General features: G+C 36.8%; 1 long non-coding RNA gene across 1 annotated transcript in view; it reads right to left on the minus strand.

Annotated features, from left to right (window-relative positions):
- Nucleotides 1-24,684, minus strand: part of LOC309862670 — a 73,889-nt gene extending 49,205 nt beyond the window's left edge. Inside the window, exons 1-2 of the long non-coding RNA XR_014310646.1 lie at nucleotides 24,569-24,684; nucleotides 23,018-23,096 (exon numbers count right to left, since the gene is read on the minus strand). This is a non-coding gene — a long non-coding RNA (uncharacterized lncRNA). The remainder of the gene's footprint in view (nucleotides 1-23,017; nucleotides 23,097-24,568) is intronic.
- Nucleotides 24,685-26,073: the final 1,389 nt, after the last annotated feature.

Consider the following 26,073-nt stretch of genomic DNA (forward strand, 5'->3'; position numbering starts at 1 on the left):
TTTGAAACATGGGTTTTCTTTATGGTCTCTGTTGGCTTTGGGAGAGGGATTTAGCCATGTGTATAAGCTTTTTCTGGAGAGATAGTCTGTAGCTTCTATTAGATTTTCAGAGACTCCCTAACCTAAAAGAAACTTTTAAAAAAAATTGATAAAAAATCATTTATATAGGATAAAATACTGTATCTTCTGCAAGCCTTCTTTTTGTCTGAAATAAAGAGATCAAGTAGCCTGTAGTAGATATGATTAAGGATTTTCCCCTCATAATGTGTTCCTGAAAATGTCCCTTATGCGTATGTTACTTAGCGAAACCTTCTTCACTTATTTTTCCCTTGCTGTTTCCCCTTTTAAAAAGTTTCCAGATTTAGCAAAAAGTCTCCCAATAGCATTAAATACAATCAAATACTTAGGAATAAATTTAACTAAGGAAGTAAACGATCTAATACACCAAAAACCATAAGACATTGATGAGAGAAATTGAATAAGACACAAACAAATGGAAAGATGTTTTATATTTATGGATCAGAAGAAGTAATATGCTAAGATGTCCATATTACCCAAAACCATGTGCACATTCAATGCAACCCCTGTGAAAATTCCAATGGAATTTTTCACAGAAATAGAAAAAATATTCATAAAATTCATATAGAACTATAAAAGACCCCAATCAGCCAAAGCAATCTTGAGAAAGAACAAAGGTGGATGCATTACACTTTTTAGCTACAAGCTACATTACAAAGTTACAGTAATCAAAACCATATGGTACTGGCACAAAAACAGACAAAGAAGCAGGCTGAACAAGATAGCCTAGAAATAAGCCTTTGCACATCCAGTCAACTAATATTCATAAGGGAACCAAGAATTTTCAGTGGGGAAAGGATGGTCTCTTCAACATGTGGTACTGAGAAAATTGGATATTCTCAGCCAAAAGAAGGAAACGGGGCCCGTATTTTATACCACCCACAGTTAGCTCAAACTCTATTACGGACTGAGAGGTAAGACCTAAACCTGTAGAACTGTGAGGAGAAGGCGGAGGTGAAGACTGTAGTGTCACCTCACAGCTGTTAGATCAACTCTTACCCGAAAGAGAAGAGAGAACAAATGCTGGTGAAGATCAGGAGGAAAGGACACACTGGTGTGTGGTTGGTGGTAATGTAAACCAGGGCAGCCATCAAGAAAAGCAGCATGGATGGTCTTTAAGAAACTAAACATAATTTGACTTCTTCTTTGCCGATTTGGGGCACGTGCACCTGTGTTTATATGTTTATAGCAGCAATGTCCACAATAGCCAAACTATGGAAAGAACCTAGATGTCCATCAACAGATGAATGGATCAAGAAGATGTGGTATATATACACAATGGAATACTATGCAGCCATCAAAAGAAATGAAATCTTGCCATTTGAGACAACATGGATGGAACTAGAGCGTATCATGCTTAGCGAAATAAGTCAAGCAGAGAAAGACAACTATCATATGATCTCCCTGATATGAGGAAGTGGTGATACAACATGGGGGCTTAAGTGGGTAGGAGAAGAATCAATGAAACAAGATGGGATTGGGAGGGAGACAAACCATAAGTGACTCTTAATCTCACAAAACAAACTGAGGGTTGCTGGGGAGAGGGGGTTTGGGAGAAGGGGTTGGGAATATGGACATTGGGGAGGGTATGTGCTTTGGTGAGTGCTGTGAAGTGTATAAACCTGGTGATTCACAGACCTGTACCCCTGGGGATAAAAATATATGTTTATAAAAAATAAAAAATTTAAAAAAAAAGAAAGAAACTAAACATAGATCAGAATAATAGGAGTATATATCTGAAGGAAATGAAATCACTATCCAGAAGAGAGAACCACAGCTCATGTTCACAGCAGCATTACTTTCAGTAGCTGAGACGTGGAAATAGCGTAAGTATCTGTTGACGGACGAATGGGTAAGGATGTAAGATTATTCTCACACACACACACACACACACACACACACACACAATGGACTCTTATTCAGTCATAAAAAAGAAGGAAATCCTGCCATCTGCCACAACATGGATAGACCATGAGGGTATTGGGCTAAGTGAAGGAATTCAGATAAGAAATGACAAATGTTTTACGATCTCATTGATGTGTGGAATCCAAAAATATTGAACTCATGGAAACAGCAGAATTGTGGTTTCTAAACAGAATGGTGGGGGAAGTGAGGTGATGTTGGTCAAAGAGCACAAACTTTCGGTTATATGATGAGTAATTTCTGGGTATCTAATATGTAGTATGGTGACTATTGTTCACAATACTATCTGCATATTTGAAGTCTGTGAGAGTACAACTTCGGTGTTCTCACCTTAAAAACAACAACAAAGAGGTAATTATGTGAAGTAAAGAATGTGTTGACCAATTTTACTGTGCATTTCATAAAATATGCACATAACTAATAAATATTTGGCCCATATATATTCTAAACATTATTTTTTAGCTGAAATTCAGATTTGAGAAGGCATCCTGTATTTTATTTGACTCTCTACTTGTAAAGATCTTCTTTCCTCATTCTTCCATCTTCCTTTTCTTCTCATTCAGAAATCTATTGGATTCATGAACCACAACTTGACTTTTACATTAATTATGTGAGTAAGAATTACTTATGTCTGAATTCATTCCCAGTTTCATTGCTTTCAAATCATTTAACTTCTCCAGGTCTCAGTTTTCTTGTCTGTAACACAGGCCTTCTTAGGATTGCTAACAATAGAAAATCAGGTACCATATTTAACAATTACTGTAGTGCCTGTCAGTTAGTAAGCCCATAATATATACATGATGATGATGATGATATATTCATCATGTTTTCATTGTCATAAAGTTGTAGTCCTCTGGATTACAAGTGGCCACATCTCACCCAACATTTCTCAGCACCCAACATTTCTCACACATGCATTTCCTTTCTCACTTTATTTACGTTTTCTGGAATGAATCATCGAGCTTATATAACTATTCCAATACATCACCATCAATAGAACCCCAAACCCCCATTGGATTTTATTTCCTGTTTTTTTATGTTTTTCCCCAGCTTTATTAAGATATAATTGACATATAACATTATATAAGTTTAAGGTGTACAAAGGGAAAATTTGATATACTTACATATTGTAAAATGATTACCCAGAATTGTTGGTTAACATCTCCATCACCTTACATAATTACCATCTCTTTTTGTGATGAGAACATTTAAGATCTACTCTCCTAGTGACTTTTGACTCTTCTATTACAGTACTATTAATTAGAGTCACATTCTATAACCATAACATGCATGTTGATCCTCCTGGCTCTTACATTGGTGTGGTCTGAACATGCTCATTTATACTGAAGGATAAGAGCCAACTCACCCATAACTTTGCTAACATTGGCCAGAGGGCTGGCTAGTAAGGAAGATAATAATGACAATTTATGGAGTCTGAATTCTTCCAAAAGCTGAGTTAGGGCCTTTTGCGTACGTTTTTCATTTAATCCTCACAGTAACTCTGTAAGTATTAATATTGACATTTTATAGATAAGGAAAAAGGTGGTCTTAGAGGTAAAAGAAGCAAAAAATGGGAATACCTTTGGACTTGAATATTGGTAGACAATTCTCCACACTTAGGTAATAACAACTTAGAGTGATATAGGTGTTCTTGAGATTTTTATCTTTCTCCAAGGATGTTCATATACAATCTCGTTTATCCTTACAACCATCCTATAACTTAGAAAAAGTAATTATTGTAAAAGTAACGATTTTCTCCCTTATATAAGTAATGAAATTGAGAACTGGGAGGTTAAGTCTATTGTCCAGAATTATGCAGTAATTAGAGCTATCACTAGAACTGAACCCCATAATTCAATACCCTCAGTTTTTCCTAATGCACCAGGAAGAGCAAGTAGCTTTCATCACACATGAAGATGCTGATCAGTTGGTATTGGCTACCCAAGTACCATGTTAATAAGACCGTTGAGGTTTTTTTCTAGGTCCAACAGCAAAGAATGCCTTAATAAATTAGTAATATCTGCCATGGACTGAAAGGTGGGGCAACAATGATGACCTGAGAGGAGGGTCTTGAACAGGCCAGTTGAGGAAAGTGTGAGATGCCCAAATAAACAATGAATTACCAAACTTCAAAGTGAGCAATCCCCAGAATATCTAAGGATTCTTTATTGAGACCCCAAGAGTGATAATTCTGTGTCATTTAACTGCCCAAAAGAACAAAAGAATGGATTAGTTTAGTCCAGACAGCATTTGCCTCTTCTCCACTACCATATGTCTCTGGTATGTTTCATGGAACCCCAACGTGTAACTGGGAAAATGCAAAAGTCCTAGAGTCCTCGCCATTCTGAGCTTCATCCCTGGAAACTTCAAGTGACCAGAGCACAAGTTAAATATCACAAATCTTCTTCATAAAATAATAACATTTTCTGATGGTGTTCAGTTTGACTTCTAGGAATAATTTTTCATTGACTAACTTTGTATGATTAATATATTTGTTAAAAGCTTTTTAAAGCTCTGTTGGACAAGTCAATCTTCTTCTTGTAGGCATATAAAGAATATGCTAATACACACACATACACAGTCATATATATATATATGTGTATCTGTATATATACACATGTATATGTATATATATGTGTATATGTATATATGCATACACATATATGTGTATATATATACACACCCATATATATATAAAGAGCTCCTTGAAGTCAAAGGTTATATTTATAATTCCATATAAGATAGCATTTAACAAACACTGTCACATATTAAGTAATTGGTAAATGTGTTTTAATTGAATGCGATGAAATACGTAGTATATGTATACATGTGTATATATATACAGTCTATGTATATTCAATCCTCAAACATCTTTGTGCCTTCAAACACAGTACTCTCAAAGCCACACATAAAATAGGTAGTATAGCACAGTGATTAGAAGGATGTGATTGAATATCAGAAAGACCAAAACTCAGATACCTGCTTTATATCTGTGTGGTCTTGGATAGTTTTCTCAATTTTAAAATGAGGAAAGTAAGATAATACCCACATAATGCGGTTTTTGTTATCTTTAAAGGAGATAAAATATATATTTTAAAGGAGATAAAAAATATATTTTACCTAGATAGTACTTTGCACAAAATAAATATCCAGTAAATATTAGCTCTATTCTAATTAATAAATTAAAACCATTAATCTTAATGTTGTCATCATCCAAAATAGTTGATTTTTGGAAGTTCTCCAAATAACTCTTTAAGGGAAAGTAAAAAAAAAAAAAAAAGGTTCAAAGACTTCTTGTATGTAATTTGCATATCATGCCGAATTTTTAATATATTATCTCATTAAATTCTCACAATCATCTTGTGAGGTAGCTGTTGGCTTATTTTCATCTTACAGAGAAATTATGAAACTTACTCAAAGTCATACAGCTGATAACTCACTGTTGCAATATTCAAACACAAGTCTGTACTGAACTATGATATGTCAGGTTCTGCACTAAATATAAAATCTGATGTTTATTCCATGACCCAAGAATTTAATATTGCTGGTGAGTGTACATCTTGAATTATTTTAAAAGGAGAGGCAATAATCTCAAATATTTTCCCGTGAATGTGTGTGAAAGTGAAATAAAAAAAGAAGTAAGGAGAAGCAACCCTAGGAAGATTTACCACGATCACACAATCAGCAGACTACTAATATAGATTCTTCCAATATTTTAATTATAAACATGGTCCCTCTTTCCATATGCCTACCTACAAATTAAGTCTTTAGAAATGACTTAATTCTTCAAGTTGAATAATACAAATTGCATCTAACATGTATGAGGCAACTATATATATATGATTTTAAATTGAGAATGCATAGGGTGCCTGGGTGGCTCAGTGGGTTAAGCTGCTGCCTTCGGCTCAGGTCATGATCTCAGGGTCCTGGGATCAAGTCCCGCATCGGGCTCTCTGCTCAGCAGGGAGCCTGCTTCCCTCTCTCTCTCTCTCTCTCTGCCTGCCTCTCTGTCTACTGTGATCTCTCTCTGTCAAATAAATAAATAAAATCTAAAAAAAAAAAAAAAAAAAAAAAAAATTGAGAATGCATAGCAGTACCTCTACCCTGAAGTTCATACAAGAGAGTCACAATAGCTTCTCCAAGTATGTGATGTTGATTTTATTCATTCATGTAACAAATGTTTATTGAGCATCAACTGTATGCCTGTTATGGTTACAAGTGGTGGGTTATACTAATGAGCAAAATAAGCAAAACTCCTGCTCTTGTGGAACTTAAATTCTAGTGGGAGAAACACTAAATCAATCAATCAATAAAGATATAACATTCAACATGGAACAAGAGGAAATATAAAGCTGGGTAAAGAGCTAGAATTTTGGAAGAGCAGTAGTTAATGATTTACAATTCGTGGGCAGGAACATCTCTCTGATGGGGAGATCTTTGAACAAAATCTGGAAAGTCCAGCAGTGAGGCATGCTGAAATTGAGGGGACAAGCATGGAAGGTGGAGGGAAAGGCTAGAGCGAAGACTATGTGTGACAGCCGTGTGCTTGGTGTGTCCATACCACAGTGAGAAGGCCAGAGTAAAGATGAGAACCGAGTTAAGGATGAGAGGATTTGAAGTATGCCTTTTTAAGACACCAGCTTTAAAATATATAATTATCTGTTAGTTCCTTTATGAAAGAATGAATCCAAAAGGTGAAGACATTTCAGAAGATCTTTGCTCCCACCAGACCTTGTCTGCATCTCCACTGTGTCAGGGCAGAGCCTGAAGTAGTGATGAAAGCCTGGCCAGCCAAAGTCATTATCTGGCACTTAATTGGCAAGCGATTATGGCTGTATTTTGGTTACAATGCTGTAATTTAAATATTTTTACAATTTTAGGCAATAATCCTGAGTGATTATACATTTTGTGAATGAGACCTTATGCTTCAATTGTATGTGGCAGAAAAAATGATGGTGTCATGGGAAGTTTTAAGACAGTACTTAGACTGATATTTGAGGTAGCTTACAGTCGACTCAGTGGTCTTAGAGATGTATTCCACATCTCCACTGTCTATTTAGGTCAATGGCCCACTCACCCTACAACTTCTAAAACACTGAGTAAAATATTATCTCAGTTGCCCATCCGTGACTGAGGTGTCAACTTCTCAGTTCATGAGAGAGGTTTTTGTTTTTATCAATGAAGGTAGTTCCACAAATAACCAAGTCACCAATGTGATAATATTTCTTGCCCTCTTCTCCTCAGCACTTGATAATTTCAGCACCAGAATCCTTTGAAAAACATTATGCATGAGGCCTTTTCTTACTGAGAAAAATGAAAATTCTGGAAAGAATGGAATTTTATAATATTCTCTGTCAAATATTGGGTTTTCTTTCATGATTTTCTTATCATTAGAATCTATGTCATATGTTTTATTAATAAATCATTGTTTTAATTGCTAAACTAGTATACATTTAAAAATGATGATTGTGCTCAAGGAACAACGAAAAACATTTAGCAGTCATGGGGTCAATTTATCATAACACAAGCATCTTTTTGACCATGAGGTGACTCCTTCTCTGCTCAATTCTGACCACCTGCCTTATGAAAGAATGAAAGGCACCAGCAGAAAACAGATCAGATGGCAGAATTTGGGAAAAAGCCAGTTTGCAGAATGTGAGATTCTACTGAATATATTATCAAAAGGTCCCATATTGAACTTTTTTTTGAGCACAGAAATGAGATAGCTGTGGTACCTAACTGCTGCAACTTGGTTCAAGTTCAACCACTGGTTATTATTTCAATGAAATTGTGTACACCTTGTGTGTGTGTGTGTGTGTGTGTGTGTGTGTAGTGGACATTCTCACTTTGAGTTTATTCAGAAAATCCAAAGAAATTCAGATATCAGAAATTTAGAATTTGCTAAGAGTTTCCCACAAGTGATAGGTTAAAGTCACAAAGTACTTGAAGTCCATTATGTCAGTCAACCCCGACCCCACCCCTCAGGTTCCTCAGTAATGATTTTTATGTGGCTTCATAAAATAAAACCTTGCTTATAGTCACATTCTACAGAATCAAATTTTATGAGCTGTAGGAAACTAAGCTGGACGTAAGAGTTTTATAAAAAGTTTTTCTTAGATGAAACTATCAGATTATTTCTCGGAGACGTAAAGAACTTAGTTTCCCATTTGTTTAAAGGGGGTTGAAGGGAAGGGGAATTTTTTTGACATTCATTAGGAATCTAAATGTACCAAGGAGAGTTGTAAAGTGCATTTTATTGAAGCTCATTTAGATTGGAAGCAGAGGAACATCTGTAACTACTCTGAAGGGGACTCTGGAAGAACTTTTTATGAGTAAACTGGGATTGTTGCTTTTAATTATTCGAGCGTATAGATTATTCAGTAACGTGTGTAAAGAGCTTACTTCGCTGCCAACCTCAGGCCACGTCCCGGAATGCCGAGATCCTTTCTCGGTTCCCTCTGCGTGTGCTCTGTGACTTAAAGTACAGTCTTGATAAACTGAAGCAAGCCAAAGTGTGATTTGTTGGCAGCAATGAATTGTGGAATGCCTTTGTGGATTTACTTTTCTGAGTATCATTTTACAGGACCCAGTAACAGCTTCATTGTTTGGGTTTCTATTGGGTTCTCAAGGCGTAATGACTTTTTTCTTCCTCATGTGTTGCCTCATTTTGGATCCCTCTGCAAGGGTTTCCCAAGCTAAAGAATGGCAAGACCATCTTGTGTCTGCACAATTTAATTCCTAAAGCATTTACACCAAGGTCCCATTAGATATTTTCTTTTGAAGAAGCCAACACCATGACTTCAACATTTAAGCATAAAATGATGTCTTCGGCCCCTAACTGATGCGTTGCCTGCGGGGAGGGATCACCACACATTTGTTAACACGTCTCTCCACACGTGATAAGGAAAGGGGGCGAGGTCCCAGTTTACTTTTACATCCTCCTTATTTGATGGTACATTTCATGAATGAAAGGTCATAGTATCTTCGCCTTTTTCGGAGTGAAACATGTCAAGGCATCATAAATAATGACACACATCTTTTAACTGTATTTCAAATGCAATTTGTTTTGTTTTACAGGATGCATCTTAATGAGAGAAGATGATTCTAGAATTCTCGCTAAATAGAACAGTGTCAGCATTGGCAAATAGTGTTATTAGAACTAAAGGATTCTCTGTCTGAAATATGAGAATTTTTTTTCATGACACAGATATAAACAATGAACAGGAAGCTAACTTGGCGCACGTTGCAAGTCCACAAAAGGCATCGCTAAAATGGCATCGATAATTCGTGCAAACAAAGCCACCGTCTCTCTATAGTCTTTTTTAAACCCCAGTTAACTTGAGAATAACTTGACTTTCATGGAAATTCACTAAACTATGTCTTTCTCTCCACTCCTTCTAGGGCTACAATTAGGAAAGATGAATTTTCAGAAGAACAAGCTTCAAACCGGTCATTCTGGCATGGCGGATTTTATTATGGATGCCTACGTGCTCCTCAGAAAGACGCTTCTCGACTCCCTGGGAAGAGAGCATATGACTGAATTTCAGTAGTTCAGTTTTTACATTAAAATATGGCCAGTGAGGAGTTCCAATCTGTCAGGGAAAAGTGGCCATGCGGCCAGAGTTATCATTTTACTTTGGGGGTCTTGTGTTTGCCAAGTGGTCAGCCAGCTGTCCAGGCTTTTAAAATGAGGAAACTGAAAAATCTGGGAGGTAAATTGCACTGGAACATTTAATATTCATTAAACCTGAAGGATTCTTAATGAAATTAAAGATAGAGAATTGCTGTTTTGAAATTTGGAGTTTTAATATTCCCTTAAATTCCATGTAAACAGTTAGACAGGAAATCAAATCTCACACAGCTGTGAGCATTGCTTCCTGGTGCAAAGAACATAAGCATTAAGGCCGATGGGCCTGATGTGGAGTCGGCAGCTGCCTTTCCGCAGTTGTATAGACTTTCTGAGCCTCGGTTCTATTGTCTGCGAAATGGGAAGAGGAATCATACTTATAATGTTTACATTAGTAGTAATTAGAATTATGTGTGGTGACGGACGCTAACTAAACTTACTGTGGTGATCATCTTTCAAATTATTATGTTGTACACCTGACACTAACAGGATGTTACCTACCAATAATATTTGATTTTTAAAAAAGACAATGAAAGAAACAAAAAAATGTGTTTTGTGATACAGTAATATGTTTAAAGTTCTTGGCAGTTAGAAGACAATAAATTATAATAAACTATTTAAATGCACCTTAAAGGAATAGCAGAGTCTATGCGTTGAAAATAGATTGCTAATGTCTCGTTAGCATATACCAAAAAGGATCACAATCTCAGAATATGTGTAAAGTGTCAATGCAGAACATCGATAGGGAAAATTATCACAAAGGTACCTTTTCATCGGAGTAAAGAGGTTAGGAGTGAAGCCTTAGGAGTAATGACTCCAAACCAAAGAGACTGTCTAGATAATAAGGCTAGATTTATCTTCCCTACTTTCTTGGGGGAGCGACGGGGAAGGCTGCAGGGGAAAGTGCCAGCCAGTCACGTTTGCATGAGATAAATAATCAGTTGTGAGCTCAGTGTGTGATTCTCGTTAAAATCCAGACATTGGAACGGCTCCCGAGAAACGCATTGCCACCACCACCACCACCAATCTCTTTTGCATCTCATTGGCATTTGAGGACGTTAATTGACTCATTATTGCAATTCATATTCAGGAAAGGAAGTTGATTAAGGAAGGCAGATGCAGAATCTCCAGACACATTCATAGCTGCGTTGTTTGTCCCGGCAGTTTACTTGAGTTATTAGAATATTTAGGAGGCTATAGCCAGAGGGACAGGGAACGTGTCCCACTAAGTGTCACCCTCACAAAATAGATTTTTACTAAAAACAATATAATTTTGTAATAATCTTATTCGACCGTAAGGTCTAAAGAGTGATTATTTTCTTAGCTTTTTTAATACTAATTACAGTTACTCCATTGTTTTAATTGCTATTCTGGAAAATTGGCTCCTGATACTTGTGTTGTATCAAGGAATATTTTTTAAAAGTCCATAAAAAGTATCTTTAGGATGTATTGAGTTAAACAACATTTAAAAATTACCATTGGTAGTAAAATCTTATAAATAGTTTTTAAAGGTTTCCTTTATTGTGACTCTTAATTTTGACTAAGTAAGCTGGGATTAATTCATAGATCCAACGTATTTTATTTACTATCTGAGCGGTTGTTTCCTTTTGTTACTTGGATCATCTTTAAATAAGTGGGCTAGTTTCCATTTGTATGTCTAATATTATATGCCGATAAGATAGTTTTATGTATATAAACATGGATGCCTGTAAGATGAGAACTTTCTGTTTTTATATTTGGAGTGACCAGTATTTTGAGCTGAGTATTGAGAAGCATTTTCAATAATTGATTTGCAGTAATAAGGCATAAATAAAATACTATGTACTATGTAATTCTGAGATCAGTTTAACATAAACAGTATAATTCACTTGCTACTTTTTTTTTCTTTTTAGAGAGAGAGAGAGAGAGAGAGAGAGAGAGTAAATCTTAAGTAGGCTTCACACTCAGTGCAGAGCCCAATTCGGGGGCTCAATCTCATGACCCTGAGATCATGACCTGAGCAAAAATCAAGAGTCAGACTAAGCTAACGACTGAGCCACGCAGATGCCCCACTTGCTACTCTTTATATTGAATTTCTTTAATAATAATGCAATTTGAGAAAATTGTTTTTTCTTTTTCATCTTAAATGTGAAAGTTTTATTCAGGCCTTACTATGAATAGGTTTAGTACCTAAAAGAAACAGAAATTTATCTTTTAAGAAGTTCCTCCCAATTAATCCTAGAAAAATCTTGTTTGATGTTAAGCAGTCATCTTTGCCATTTAACAATATCTTTTCTTTCCAGACTAACTATTGCTCAGATCTAACTAATTTTATCTTATTCACTTGATTTGTATCAATTATCCTGAAATCATAAGAACATGTGTACAGTTAATATATTTATATATATATATAAATGTATATGAAAAAGAAATGATAGCAAAATGTAGTAGAGCCCTTTTGCCTTGATCCAATAGTTTATTTAATTCACAAATTAATTTTCTGACTCCCACAGAAAATAAATCAGGGCTTACTTTCCCCCCATATATTAGTAATTTTAAATGTCCGTAGCAGTACCAAGAATTTTTTTCTATAAAACTTCAATTCAACTAAAATTTAATGATCAATAATTATGTATGTGCCAGGTATTTAGAGATGGAACGGTGGTCACAAAATAATAATGTATAATGTCCTTTACCCAAGAACTTCCAGTGGAGGTAGCATATACGTAATTCCATATAATAGTACAAAGCATGATACAGATGGTTCCACTGGAGAGTAAGAAAGATAAATAAGAACTCTAAGAAAGGGACAATCTACTGATAATCCTTTATAGAATTTAAAAGGGAGATCAATGAAAGATTTGTGCCTCAGCCCAAGATGTATATGACTTTGATACAAGGAAGAAGAGAATCGTTCTATTTGGATAAAACACTGGACAAAAGCATAGAGGTAGGCATGTTCTGAGAAAAATAAGTCGTTCTGCATTATTGAAACATAGAGTGACTGAAAGTAAACCGAGGGATGAGGTTAAAAGGTAGGCAGGGGTCAGACTGGTGAGGGCTTTGAAGGACACATTGAGGCGTTTGTTCTTGACTCTACAGATGACTTAGAGCTATGAGGGTTCTAGCAGGGCTAAGATGGATGTAGAGCAGCATGTGGTGATGTAAGAGCAGATTATGTTTCAGAGAGCTATTCCTGTTGCAAACGGGGTCCATATACTACACTAGGGAAAACTTGGAAATGGGGTTTTGGGCAAAGTAATTAAAAGCTAAAGTCCAAAGATGTAATAGCCCCAAAGAGGAGGCAGAAAGTGGAGGCTATGTGTTCGTAGGAATGGAGATGTAGAACTTTATGTACTAGGAAACTGGGCATTAAATGCCAGAGGAGGATCGTTGGGAAAAAGAAAGAGAGGACAAAAGTGATAATAACTGAGGTACCTGGGTGGTTCAGCTGATTAAGCTTCTGCCTTTGGCTTAAGTCATGATCTCAGGGTCCTGGGATTAAGCCTGGAGTCAGGATCCCTGCTCAGCGGGGGTCTGCTTCCTCTTCCGCTGCCCTTCTTCCTCCACTCACGCTCTGTCTCTCGCTTTCTCTCTCTCTTTCAAATAAGAAAAACCTTTAAAAACTGATGATAATTGCAAGATTCTTAGCTGGATTTTTGGCTTTATGACTGCTGTGATAAAAAGATGAGAGAGAGAAGAGAAATTTCTCTGTGAGGAAATATCTAGCAGGCCATTGTAAATGTGGGTCAGAAGTTTAGGGTCAGGGCTGGACATTTAGATTAAATTCAGAAGTGAAGCTATGGGACCATATAAAGGCATTTGTGAAGATGGTCATATCATGATCCAAGCTGGAGAACGAAACTTTACAAATGCCCATAGGAATGTAAAGTCCTCGATGGAAGGAAAGGAGTCAGCAGAGAATTTCCTTGCTCCCATAAAACTTTAGTTTATAAAGACCCAGAAAAATGGCAGGCTTAAAGCCCAGGTGACATGAGAAAAGAGATCAGAGACACACAATTACCATCAAGGTAAAGTCACAAAGTCTCATGTTTTTAAATTTAATCATCTGCTAATTTCCCCACTTACTCAACATTTAATGAGTAACTCTATGACCAGGACATTGTTCTGGGTCTCAAAATATTATGTGATAGCTCTAAAATACCAGACCATTTTTGAAAATCTTATGAAATCCCTGCTTGCTTTTCCCCTTTTCCTTACATTTCATAATAAGGACTAATTTCTATTCAAGTTCTTCCTTTATCATGTAATAAAAAATATCATTAAAATATCTATAATAAGATACTCCTTGATATTTCAATAATGCTTTTATAAACGTTTGTTCACTTTTATGCTCCCAGTGACCTTGTGAGAGAGACAAAATAACCATTGTGTTCCCTATTTTATGAGGAGCAAAATGCCCAAACACAGTTTATATACAGTGATTATTTAATAAATATTTATTTGAAGGATTTCTACAAACAGGTTGTTGCTAAAACTTTCTCAATGAGCTAGATTATAATTTTTAAATTTTAGTGTCATCCTTTACCAAAATAAGATTCTTTTAAACATAAAAAGTGAGAATCAAGTAAGTTGGTTTCTGCCTTATGTCAAACCCAAACATTTCTTCTTACCACCATTAAATATCCCAAGCCATACTGGCCACAACCCCAATTTAGATATTATACCCAAGCGACATCCCTTCTAGGTCTCAGAATCTTATCCTTATGACATAAAAACGAGCTTCTTGGTTTTCCCATTGCCTTCAACTTTTATTTTTTCCTCTTCCTAGGGAAAATGTATATGTCACAGGTTTCAAACACTAGTTACTGCCAACAAATTTTGCTGTGTTCTCTTCCAGATCTGTCAAGTTAAAAATCTCATAGCAATACTTTCTGAAAGACACTATTTGCTGGAATTGTCCAAGAACCTCATATTAAGATAAATACTTGATGTCAATCTTGTGTTAAAGAGTTTGCATTATATGTTCTAAAACAAGTCTTAAGAGTAATTTTGCCAGTATGATAGTTCCAACTAATTGGTAAAGGTTTCCTGAAACACTAGCTTGAAAAGAGTTCAGTGGAAAAAAAAAAAAAATGCCACAAGTAATTGTCAATGTTTGCGGTGGACACAGGGGAAGGAGGGGAACCCATGTGCCTTGTTCTAATGGCAACTTGAATCATAATCTAGATTATGAGATTTCCAGAATGAGCGGTGTGATGTTCAGTTCTCTTTAAAACAAGGGCACACCCAGGGGGTAAGTGTCCCCTAACGTGAGGAAGGTAACCTTTTGCTGATAAATCTGGCATGTAACGCTGAAGATGGCAGTTGATGCTTTAATCAAACATGGAAGTAGACAACTGTTTTCGTCGATTCCTAATTGCATGTTTGCAAATACTTTTAACCTAAGTCTCAGTGTTTTCTGCGTTAACCAGCTGACATTTATTGCAAAGCGGAAAAGAGGGGAAATTTAATTCAAATGAAAACTAAGCAATTATTTTGAATTTGTAAAATGAATTTCTCTCTAGGGGGCCTATGGAGCTAACAGGAATGGGTGTTAGAGATATAAATCCCCATGAATCAACATAAACAGAGATAACTAAACATGACTGATTATAATGATGGAGAGAACTCTCCAGAGGGCTTCATGCACATGGACACATCTAAATGCCATTTTGTTAAGTATTTCTAGCACTGAACATCTCTACAGCCAGTTTTATCTTAAAATGGATTGTTGTCCCAGACACTAGATCATTCCCTCCAGAGCCAGGGTTGCCTCCAGTTTAGGTGACTTACTTAAGGTCACTGAACAGAGGGACAAAGTAGAGGATATTTCAAAGGCTTTTGACTTCTAGGCCACTGCTTACCCACTGGATCCCACAGAGGAAAATGTACAAAACCTACAGGTCTACTTATCTACATATTTTATTTGGCTGAAATTGTGCATTTGTAAAGTGATATCTGCACTCATGTCATGGTCTCTTCATTCATAGTAGTTGAAAAGAATTTTATTCAACCCCAGGCAATTTATGTTTTTTAATTACTCTGGGATTACATAATGTGACATAGAAGGACCTGTAGATTCCATAGGGCAAAATGTAGGAAGAAAATAGATTGAAAGTGAGAATGACAGTAAATATACCAGGTATTCTGTATGCCTAGATGAAAGTGAGTCATAGAAAACTGCCTATATTGCACAAAAAATATTTCCACATGTATCTTTTATCAGAAATTATATACCATCATTCTATCTATATTTCAGATCTGTTTGCTTTCCAGAATACTTGTCGTGACTCCCCCTGCCTCCTACACCAGAAATAGCACATCTACAGCCAATCTACCTGAGATGATCAGAGTTCAACCAGGACAACAGAAACCACTGTAGAAGTCTTGAATAAAAAAATTCAGAGTCACAAGGGTTATGACTAGCTGAAGGTCAAAGAGGAGATGGTAAGACAAACTAGAGATCATTAACAATAGATAGTGACATTGCTAGAGCTGGAAGAACAGAGGGAGGTGGTATTCCCAGAATCTGGAAGCCAGGACCATTCAGCAGGGCTAGAAGCACACTCCCACGGGGAGCTGGAGGCACAAACAGTCTGGAGCAGTAGAACTGGCCCCATGGAGGACAGCAGACACATCTGGAAAGGGTTGTGGGGAAAACCTTGACCTCCCTTTCTCAGACTTCAGTCTTCTATCAGGTTTGCAAGAGAACAAGCAGGTTTAAAGATAATTTTCCTGAAATGCAGAGCAGGAAAAGGGAGAAGACGCATCTGAAAACAAATGAGCAGTTGGTCAACGGATTACCTCACTTAAGGATTCTCCTTAACACAAAAGTCTGCATAAACAAAACAAAACAAACAAACAAAACAAAAACAAAAACCTGTTTAACTACTTTGTATAAAAAGAAATCAGTCTGAATTTTAATTTTGATTTCTTCCATCTAGAGTGCATTAATGGAAGTCTATTTCTTTACAAGTAGAAGTTAGACGAGAGCATTTTGGGGGAGTGGGTATCCAGACATTGGAAGCAAGGGTAAGGGGTAACATAAGTTGAGTAGAAGAAATATTTTTGCTGTTAATAAGCAGTTTCTTTTTGGGATCCTGGCCTTTTGGCAAGCATGTGACTATTTTCATTATTAACAGACCCTCTTTTCTTCAGTTTTGAGTATAGACTCCTTGGAGACTATGATGACATCTTTCTATACGCACGTGCAGAATAATCTTGAACATTATTTCAGAAGAACCCCACCCTGGCCCAAAGCCCCATGATGTATCTATAGGGGAAAAAAACCATGTCCTATTCACACCAGACTTTCTTTTGCTCTTTGTAAAACTCTCCAATCAAGAGTTAAGGTGACGGAACGCCTGGGTGGCTCTGTGGGTTAAAACCTCTGCTTTCGGCTCAGGTCATAATCCCAGGGTCTTGGAATCGAGCCCCGCATCGGGCTCTCTGCTCAGCGGGGAGCCTGCTTCCCTCTCTCTCTGCCTTCCTCTCTGCCTACTTGTGATCTGTCAAATGAATAAATAAAATCTTTTAAAAAAAAAGAGAGTTAAGGTGATTTCACTTCAAACACATGGTCCTGGAACACAGAGAACATGTATGCCAACTGGGTTCATATGTATTTTTCTTCAGGGAATGTTTAACCACGCCACCCCTACACACACACACAAGTATTTAGAGACAAGTTTCAAGTTTTGAGATATTCTCCAAGGTACGTAAAATGTTTTTGTGTGATAAACACGATAACCTTAAGTTGATACAAATAGTAGGAATATACTGAAGGTAGGGGAAAGTCTTACACGAATCAGCTTATATATGGCTCTTCTGAGGTTGCCACACTGGTTCTTAACGAGTAGAAATTATGCCTGTCTTGGCTTCTATAATGAAATATATAGTGGTCTTCATATGCTAGAAGAGAGCTTCTAGATGCAGCTACTTTTCCTTCAAAGAAACCTTCTTTTTCTGAGTTATGCTTATATATACCTTCTTTTTCTGAGTTATGCTTATATATATATACCAAATTTTATGAATAAAAAGAATGTGGTCTTTACCACTAAAGATTCACCATGAGATCATGGAATGTTAGCTCTGGAAAAGACTTTAGAATTCATCTGTTCTAACTATTTATTTTATACAGGGGGACGGTGAGACCTCATAAGAGAATATGACTTGCCTACCACTGGTCGATTCCATCTATCACATTCCTAGTTCCTTGTATCTGTACCTTAATGGTGCTGGGTCATCACTTTACCTATCTATTAGGGTAAATTTATACTTGATAAGGATTTTTAATTTTCTACCAAACTTTTTGATTAAAGACAGCAATTGAGCAAGTCCATAAACAATGAAAATACATATCCATCAGTGTGTTGGCCATTTTCTGTCTGAACAAGCAAATAGCAGACTTTTCAATTTTTTTCAAACTCTTGGTATCAAGATCCTTCATGAGGGCCAAATGTGACCAAGGAAATACAGTTGGCAGCAGCTAGCTCGTTTAGACCTCACTTTCTTTATTTGTGAAATTAGGACAATCCGAATACCTACTACATGGGGTCATTGTGAGAAAATCAATGAGCAGAAATGCATGGAAAGAGCTTAGACCTATACATGACACATGGTGAGTTCTCTTAGTAAACACTAGCTGCTGTAGTATCAGGTGCTTTGGAGTCAGTAGACTGGATGCTTATACCTTCCAGAAAAAAACTGAAAGACATTGCCCTAATCATAAGCAAATGGAGATGCTGAACTTCACATCTGCTAAAATTTAAAGTTGATTATTAATGGGCAGAAAGAAATTTCCATTTGGGAAATGGTTAAATTGACTTATGAGACAAAAGCCAGGTGCTATAAGATTCATTGTTTATCAATGAAGAATTCATAATAAGTTTAAAATGAGTTGCTTGGAGTGCAACCTTGAAATAGGAATACATAAAATACCAAACATATGAATTCTTTAAGGCTTATAGCCAGAAGCCCAAAGGCTGTGCAGACCCAAAACATAAAAACATCCCTTTATGGAAGAGTTTGGAGTGACTGAGGTGGTTGGTGGTGCTAGGAGAGGAAGGAAAAATCCTATTTTGCCTCATTAGAGGCAGAGATCTTGTTCAGATCTATTTTTTCCCTTGTATCATAGTTTTTCATGTTATCTTTAGCCTGGCAGAATGTGGTCATAAAGATGCCTATAGCTTCTTCTAGTTCGCCTCTCCTGCAGGGTTCTCAAAGCTTTAAATCACAAAGAGGAAAACTGTTGAAACTGTTCTCTCAATTTTGAGATTTTTTTAATATTACTTTTGCTTTGGCAAAATGCATTTATTCAAGCACAGTCTCGTCTGCACTCTAGAAAATGTGATACCATTTTGCACTGAATGTTTAAATGCAAAAAAAATTTGGCCGATTAACAAATATAACTTCTTGTGATTCTGTTCCAATAATCTTGGAGAATTGTTATACTGTAAACCCAGAAAATTAACATTGCCAGATAAACAGTCTGATTATATCTGGCATGATCAAGGTTTCACAGTGAGAAAATGTACAGTTTCCTAAGGCCTCTGACAGAAAGCTACTCTCAGACCTTTTCAAAGGTTTTCAGAAGTTATTACTTGAGATTAACTATGGCATGAACAAAAAGGTTTGAAGTCATGTTTACAGTTAGCCTGTAGCTCTGAGTTAGCAAGTTCTCTCTTAAATGATCAGTATTTGAGTTCTGGGTGCTGATGAGCGAAGGTTAGCCAGAGGGAATGTGGATGAGGGGAGCAAAAGACCAAATCGTTCTCCAGGGAGGGGGGAAGTAAGCATCAAAATAAAATTCAATAATTTTTAGAAGTCAAATTATGTTTTAATCAATGCCTCTAGAATAAGCTAAAGAAGCCCCACTGACGTTCCCAGCTGTAAGAGTAGAAGTCTGGTTTCACATTTGCATGATTTTGAAGGTCAAATGCCTGCTATCCAAGTCTTACTGATCCATATGGACTAGAAATGCCACAATATGCAATCATCATGAAGGCAGATTGTCTCCTGTAAATCTGTCCTTTCTGTAACACATTCAAAATGTACCGTATTGGCTGGATTATAAATCCTTTCAGGAAATGCATGCACATTTGTAGAAGCAGCTTCCCATTGATGGATGATGGCGTTGGTGTTCAGAGAACCCTTAAAATAATTTATCATATGTATAAATCTGGCTCTCCATGTGTCTGGATTTCCTGTGACCAGGTATATACCTGTAACTCAAAATCCTGTTCCAGAAATGAGCAAAACCATCTCTGGGCTGTTCCTGTGTTTTCTGTAGATATAAAACCTATAGATTTTGCACTTCTGGATCCCAACTTTATTTGATAAGTAGAAATTTACTCAAATAAACCCTTAAAATTTTGAGAATTCATTTAGCAAAGGATTCTTCTCTCTCTATTTTATTTCCATTAAATAATTAATGTCTCTAGTATGTTTAAAATATTACTAACTTTATAATTATTTAAATATACTTAGTACCTTCAGGAACAGAACCATTGTATAAAAGAAGGACCAATGAATTGGCCAGTGATTCCAAAGCAATCCATTGTATCATAGAAAATTATTAACTTCTACATACCTTGTTCTGTAGATCTTCTAGTATGTACTAAACGTTGTTGAACTCAACAAATTACACTGTTCTCTAAACAAATTACCTCACTTTATTTACAAAAAGTAAAATATCATTCCTTCTCTCAGATTTCATGGACATTTCATAGTATTGGTGAAAGTAACATTTTTCATGCTCATAAATAGATAAATTAGAGACTCTTAATCTCAGGAAACAAAGCGAGGGTTGTTGGAGGGGAAGGAGGTGGGGGGATGGGGTGGTTGGGTGGTGGACACTGGGGAGGGTATGTGCTATGGTGAGCGCTGTGAATTGTGAAAGACTTGATGAATCACAGACCTGTACCCCTGAAACAAATAATACATTATATGTTAATAAAAAATAAATAAGTTTTTTAAAAAGAAAAAAATAGATAAATTAGATCCATTCTATGGATATTCAATGACTACTTGTCTCAAAGAAACGCAAACAGAAACAAAACCAATGTTAAGTTCTAATCTTGATTGCTTGGAAATATTATGGGATATCAGAGTTAGAAAGAATTTCTCTCTAATTAAATACACTTATTTGACAAAGAGAAAACTGAAGTCCAACTTGGAGTGACCAAATAAGATCAAGTGGGTATCTTGCTTCTTTGGAACTAAAAATAGAATTTGTTTTGGCTCTCACACTAGTGTATAACCATTTCCTATCATGCTGCAATGCCTCTTAACCCAATTAGCAAGTTATATTTTATATTGAAAAATCTGTTCCAGGGCACCTGGGTGGCTCAGTGGGTTAAGCCTCTGCCTTCGGCTCAGGTCATGGTCTCAGGGTCCTGGGATTGAGGCCCACATTGGGCTCTCTGCTCAGCAGGGAACCTGCTTCCTCCTCTCTCTCTGTTAAATAAATAAAATCTTAAAAAAATATATATGTTCCACTTTGTTCACTAACAATGAACCATGAAAAAGAAATAAGAAAGCAATCCCATCATATTGCATGGAACACTGGGTGTGGTGCATAAACAATGAATTTTGAAACACTGAAATAAATTAAATAAAATTAAAAAAAGAAAGCAATCTCATTTACAATAGCATCAAAAGCAATAAAATACTTAGAAATAAATTTAAGAAAGTAAAAGATCTTTGTGTCAGAAATTATAAGACACTGATGAAAGAAATTGAAAAAGACAAAAATAAATGGAGAGATATCCCATGTTCATGGATCAGAAAGTTAATACTCTTAAAAGGTATAAAATACCCAAGCCATTCATAGATTTTAATGTAATCCCTATGGAAATTCCAATGGAATTTTTCACAGAAATAGAAAAAAAAAGATTCAAAAATTTATTTGAAACCACAAAAGACCCTAAGTAGTCAAAGTACTCTTGAGAAAGAACAAAGCTGGTGGTATCACATTTCCTGATTTCAAACTATATTGCAAAGCTATAGTAATCAAACAGTATGGCACTGGCACAAAAACTGACACATAGAGCAATGGAACAAAATTGAGATCCCAGAACTAAATTTATACATATATGATCAACTAATAGTCGACAAGTATTCTTTAAGAATACTCAATGGAGGGACGCCTGGCTGGCTCAGTTGGTTGGACGACTGCCTTCGGCTCAGGTCATGATCCCGGAGTCCTGGGATCGAGTCCCGCATCGGGCTCCCAGCTCCACGGGGAGTCTGTTTCTCCCTCTGACCTTCTCTTCGCTCATGCTCTCTCTCACTGTCTCTCTCTCAAATAAATAAAAATAAAATCTTTAAAAAAATAAGAATACTCAATGGAGAAAGGATAATCTTCAACAAATGCTGCTGGAAAAACTGGATCTTCATATGCAACAAAATAATATTGGAACTCTATCTTACACCAAGCACAAAAGTTAACTCAAAATGGATTAAAGACTTAAACATAAGACCTGAACAGCAAATTCTGAGAAGAAAACATTGGCATCCTTAACATCAGACTTGGCAATATATCTTTTGGATATGACACCAAAAGGGCAAGCAACAAGAGCAACACTAAACACATCAAAAAAAAAAAAAATGTTCTACACAGCAGAAGAAAGTATCAATAAAGTGAAAGACAACTTATGGAATGGGATAAAATAACTGCAAACCGTATGTCTGACAAAGAGTTAAAATCCCTGATGAAAAGTTAAAAATATATAAGGAAACCACAAAACTCAATACCAAAAGTACAAATAATTCAATTTAAAAAGGGCAGGGACTTGAGTAGACTCTTTTACAAAGAACACATACAAAGTATCTGTTGATGAATGAATGATAAGGAAACTACGGTGTATATATATGTATAATGGAATATTATTCAGTGGTGAGAAAGAAGGAAATTCTGCCATTTGCAACAACACGGATGGACCTTGATGGTTTTATGCTAAGTGAAATAAGTCAGATAGTGTAAGACAAATACTGTACGTACTCCACTTATGGAGTAAAAATATTGGTCTAAATATGGTCTAAAAATATTGATCTCATAGAAACAGAGTAGAATTGTAGTTTCCAGGGGCTGGAGGGTAGGAGAAATGGGGAGATGTTGGCCAAAGGATACAAACTCTAAGTTGTAAGATGAATAAGTTCCACGGTCTAACGTACAACATGGTGCCTGTTGCTAATGATGCTGTATTTGTACTTGAACATGGCTTCGAGGTAGAATGTTAACATTCTCACCTTTACAACAACAGCAATGATGACAACCGTAACAACAGAATGGTAACAATGAGAGGTGAAGGAAGTGTTAAGTAACTTTATGGTTTTTTTGTCCTCTTGCAGCTCTGGGAGGGACAAACGTGAAGCAGTAAGGGAAGAAGGGGACAGACACCTGCTTACCTAGCTCGATCAGCACAGTCAAGCCCAGTGATCCGGTTGGGGGGGAAAACCGACGTCACAGCCAGATCGCCTGCACATCCTGAAGTAAATTTATGGTGTTAACACTTTGCAGTAGATATCTGCATCAAATCATCACATTGTACACCTTCGACTTACATGATGTTCTATGTCAATTATATCTCAATAAAGCTGGGAAAAGAAAAGAGTAAATGAGAAGCTGAATAGATGTTTCACAAGTTGTTTTTTGTTTGTTTGTTTGTTTTGCCCAACTGATGTCTTGTTTTGCACTCTAATTGGTTTACTTATGGCACTTCCCAGAAAGTAGGACATCATTCATTCATTTATTCATTTATTCCACAAACATTTCCTGAGAACTGGATATATGACAGGCACTCTAGTGGGTGATACAAGAGAATTTACAATCTAGTAATACAACCCACTGAGGAGCGGCACAAGCTTAGAGAACAAAGGGTTTCCTATTAAAATGCTTGCATTTGTTTCTCCAAGTGACCTTAAAATAAGACACAAATTCTGGAGCCACACTACCTAGGCTTGCTCTTAGCTGCACCATGTCCTAGCTTCTGGCCTTCAGGAAAATTGCTGAATCTCTCTGTCAGTTTCTTCATATGTAAAATTCCAATACTTTCCTTACAGAGTTGCTGTGATGACGAACTGGATGATTAATAAACTGACATAATGTGAAGATTTTAGAATCACGCCTAACCTTTAAGAAGTAGGTCGATGAACTTGACTTATTCTTATTACGGTTGATTACTGTTATTTTTCAACCACGCAATGATACAAATCCTCCCCACAGAGAGCCTCTAGGACGACTGTGACTCAAACTCCATTTTGGAGCATTTTAATCCTTTCCAGTTCTCCTCTTCTTCAATTCCCGTAGAGTTATCTCATTTCAAGATGCATTTTCATGGCTATTCCTGCAATCAGAACATTTAGCAGTTTGGTGATGAAATCAGGGCAGTTTGAGATGTCACACTCTAACTAGTTACACTGCACAAAGCCTAACAGTTTGCTTTCTGTTTTTAAAGAAGCGTTTCATTTAGCCATACTGGTGGCGGCACATGTAATTGAAAAGAGGCATATGGAGACCAGCATGGAAGCCTAACAAACACTTCAGAGTGGCTTAAAAACTATGCTAATCAGTTTGGGAAACCATGTTTTAATCTAAAAAAAAAAAAAAGAAAAAAAGAAAACCACACACGCGCGCACACACGCGCACACACACACACACACACTTCACTCCTCAAACCTAAGGTGACTTTTAAAGAAATGTAATCATTGTCAATATCACCTGACCCTGATGTGTTTTCCTCTGCCCTGACAAAGACTGAAAATAAAATTGAATCACAGGAAAGGGAAGAAAGGAGAGTGCCGTGACCCACAGTGTGGTGGTGCAGGAATAAACGTGTAATGGCGATAAACCGGGGCACGGGTCGCACCCTCAGAGTCGGTGTAGACTTGTCTCTGCTACAGGACAGAGAGAAGGGACACGGCACTCCTCCCCCCCCGCAAGAAAGCGCTGAGCATTACCTGAAAACAAGGAAGGCATCAGATGAACAGACCTTTATAACAGAATGTGCATCTGCCAAGACAGAAATACACCACGAGCTTCTGGTGCTGGCGCGCTGACAGTATGAGCAAGCTGTCTTAGCAGTGATTTTGCAAATCATTGGAGTTTAAATTCTATATAGGCCGTAGGGCCCCTGGAGCATCACTTTCTATATTTGGCCTCCTCATTTAGCTATGTTTGGAATAAATAGGCTATGGGTAAAAATCATGCCCTTTAAGAGTTTTGCATACACAGACTAATTCTGCATATATATTATATGTGAACAGAATGATTGATGTAAGTCTGTGCTTACACACACGCGCGCGCACACACGCGCACACACATGCACACACACGAGGCTCTCTGAATGTATTTTTAAGTTGTTTTCCTGTGTGACTTTTTCTCTCTCTTTTTTTAAGTTCAGCTCTCTGGCATTTAGTAACCCACAAGCTGCTGTTTCTTTTTCCAAATAAGTTCAGCTTGATGGTGGGGCCAAGAAAAATGAGCCCAACTGATGATTGCAATCTCGAAAGAAAATATGCTTTTTATCAGAGACCACATGTTGCCAATGCCAATTAAAGCAAAACTGGGAGATTTTATCAGATACCAACCTGGAGAGGAGAAATGATAAGCCAAGCATAAGAGAGGAAAAGTAAGCTTCAGGTGGAGTTGTTGGGAAGCCCATGTAAGATGAAATGTAAAAATTTAAGAGGGAAAGTATAGCATATGTTGTAGATGTGGCAATCTGCTAAGCATCTAGATAAGAAATTGGACAAAGGCAGCGTGAAGGGCTTTGATTCAGGCGATCGGTTTGAATCCTGGCTGTGCCCACGGAAGACCGGAGTCCCTTCACCTCTCTGAGCCTTAGTCTCTCCATTTATTTATTTATTTATTTATTTGACAGAGAGAGAAATCACAAGTAGGCGGAGAGTCAGGCAGAGAGAGAGAGAGAAGCAGGCTCCCGCTGAGCAAAGAGCCCGATGCGGGGCTCGATCCCAGGACACTGAGATCATGACCTGAGCCGAAGACAGCGGCTTAACCCACTGAGCCACCCAGGCGCCCCAGTCTCTCCATTTTTAAATCAGGAATCGCAAAACTCTGATTGCATTTTAAAAAATGACAATGTGGATTAAAGGTCTAGTTTCATAATATTTGCTTGATAAATGTTGAAAGAGAGAGAGAAATTAATTGATTAATTAATTGATTAATTTTTGGACAGATGCTTCAATAAGGAGATTTTTTTTTTTTCTTTTTCTAAAAGTGTTACCCAACCATTTGGACACATTCATCTTATAAACATATTAGGTAACGTGTGCATTATTTTACTGTCTTCCAAAGGTTGACAAGGAGTACTGCAATTATGTGACATGTTCTTAGAGTTTTATTCCTGACATCAATTAATAACATATTCACAAGATCATCTGATCGCACTCCATAGAAAAAGAATCATTTTTCCACTATTGGGAGGTACAAGGTGTCAAGGTTA

The sequence above is a fragment of the Mustela nivalis genome (assembly GCF_964662115.1).
Source record: "Mustela nivalis genome assembly, chromosome: 4".
Lineage (NCBI taxonomy): Eukaryota > Metazoa > Chordata > Mammalia > Carnivora > Mustelidae > Mustela > Mustela nivalis.